The sequence below is a fragment of the Elephantulus edwardii genome, unplaced genomic scaffold (genome assembly GCF_000299155.1).
Source record: "Elephantulus edwardii isolate Elephantulus edwardi_28Jun2011 unplaced genomic scaffold, EleEdw1.0 scaffold00003, whole genome shotgun sequence".
Lineage (NCBI taxonomy): Eukaryota > Metazoa > Chordata > Mammalia > Macroscelidea > Macroscelididae > Elephantulus > Elephantulus edwardii.
The window spans coordinates 33,130,808-33,133,201 of NW_006399753.1; the positions used below are offsets into that span (position 1 = coordinate 33,130,808).

The 2,394-nt window shown below is 35.8% G+C and overlaps 1 protein-coding gene across 1 annotated transcript in view; it reads right to left on the reverse strand.

Moving 5' to 3' along the window:
* Positions 1-2,394, reverse strand: part of SLC4A10 (solute carrier family 4, sodium bicarbonate transporter, member 10) — a 315,078-nt gene that overhangs the window by 226,421 nt on the left and 86,263 nt on the right. The window lies entirely within an intron of this gene.

The window sequence follows — 2,394 nt, forward strand, 5'->3', positions numbered from 1 at the left end:
TCAAAAAGTTGCAAATAGAAATACCATTAGACCTAGCAGTTACCCTAATGAAACCAGAACTGCCAACAAGCAGATATATGCACACCCATGTTTATTGCGGCTTTGTTTACAATAGAAAAGAGCTGGAAACAACCCAAGTGCCCGTCAATAAACGAATGGCTAGAGAAGCTGTGGTATATTCACACAATGGAATACTATGCAGCATTGAAAAACAAGGAACTCATGAAATATTATGCAAAATGGGTGACCCAGGAGGATATTATGCTGAGTGAAATATCTCAGTCACAAAAGGACAAATATTGCATAGGGCCACTGTGGTAAAACAGGACTGACATGGGGATAGGAAGACAGAAAAGGAGGAGAGGAATGATGTATATTGCATTGAAACAGATAAGGGAGAGAACTGTTTTAAAGGGACATATGAATGGGTATTCTTGTCATTACAGAAGTCCAGAGTAAAGGTTGCATAGTGAAGTGAACTTGGGGGGAGAGATTGCATGACAATGAAAGAGCTTTTCTTTTTCTTTTCAAGGAGAAGAGTGAATTGGAGGGAGATGGTGGGTAGGGAGAAAAGTGCAACAATGAATGACTGGAAACCCTAAATCTCTGTAAACTTTCAATAAAATTAATTTTTTAAAAAGAAATCAAGAAAATAATCTACAATAGCCTCCAAATTGATAAAACCATCTCAATAGTTTGCAAACTGATAAAATAGTTAGGATATAACATAACCAGGAGCATAAAATACACACACAAAAATTTCTAAAACATTACAACAAGAGACTAAAAGCTGTCTTAAAAAGTGAAAGACATGTTAGGCTCATGAACTAGAAAACTTAATATAGTAAAAATGACAATCTTCCTAAGGAATCTCCAAATTGAATTCAATTCTAATATAAATCACAATATTCTTTATTGTAATGGAAACCTATTGGCTAACTTCTCATTTAAAAAAAAAAAAAGCCCAAGTATGCCAACTGGCACATACAGACACACAAACAAAGCAGGATATCTTACACTTCCCAATATTAAAAGATATGTCATCGTCGTCATTGTTGTTATTGATTGCCTTCAAGTCAAGCACGACTCATAACAACCCAATGCACAAAAGGTCTGAAGCCCTTCTACAACTATTGACATTTATCAACGTTCATAAGCTTTCCGAAAGCATGTTATTTAGGAAGTGGATGCCACTCCTGCTTCCAAACCTGTTATAGTATGTTATTGTTTTTTTATGACATTGAATCACTTGCTATGTATAGTGACCCTGTGTACAGCAGATAGTGCCTATAAAAGAGTCTGGTACCAGCTGAATGACAGACACAGAGATTGTTGTTAAGTGCCTTCTAGCCACTTATGCCTCATAGCAATCCTAAAAACAACAGATCTGCACTTTGCCCTATCCCATGCCACCCTCATGATCTCAGATGTGCTTGAATCCATGGCGACAGTCACCGTGTCAATTCATTCATTGAGGATCATCCTCTTTTTTTCTGACTCCCCACCTTTCCCAGAATAATGTCTTTTCCCCTCCAGACAACATGCCAACATAGATTATTAGAATATAATTGAGATACTCAGTCATCTATGGACAACTAATTTTTAACAATCAAAATCCATTCAAAGGGGCAGAAATAATTTCTTTATAAATAGTGCAGGCATAATTGGATATTCACATAGAAAAAAACGAAACAGAATCCATAATTCACATCATATGCAAAATTAACTGAAAATGGATCAAGACCTAAATGTTAATTAAAACCATAAATCCCTGGAAGATAACAGCGGGAGAAAACTATTGGACCTAATTGTTTCTAAAAACAGTATAACAAATTTGAAAATAAATAAATATAAGGAAAAAAATAGCTAAATATGACCTTATAAAAATTTAAAATGTATTTTTACCAAAATCCCTTAGTGTTGTTCTAATTAGGTGCTTTCTGTTTCAAACTGACTCATCACTGATCCTCTAGTGGACTTTCAGTGGTTGTACATTGCACAAGACGAGACTGCCCATCTTTCTCCCATGGAACAGCTAGCAGATTTGAACTTCGTGCCTTTGGATTGGCAGCACAACAGACAACCTGTAGATGGTGATAACACCTTTGGATATTACTTATCTGAAGAGGGGCTAATCTTTAAAATCTACATAATATAATAACAAATGAACAACTAAACAACTCCAGCTACAGAATGGACAAAGATATAAACATCACCTTCACTTAAGAAGGCATCAAAGCAGCCAAAAACATACAAAAATATATTCATATCCATTAGTCATATGTGTGATTGTTATGTACTGTTGAGTTGGAACCAACTCCTAGTTGACCCGACAGTGAGTTTTCAGAGGCTGAACACCACATAGGAGGAGACTGTACATCTTTCTCTCAAGGA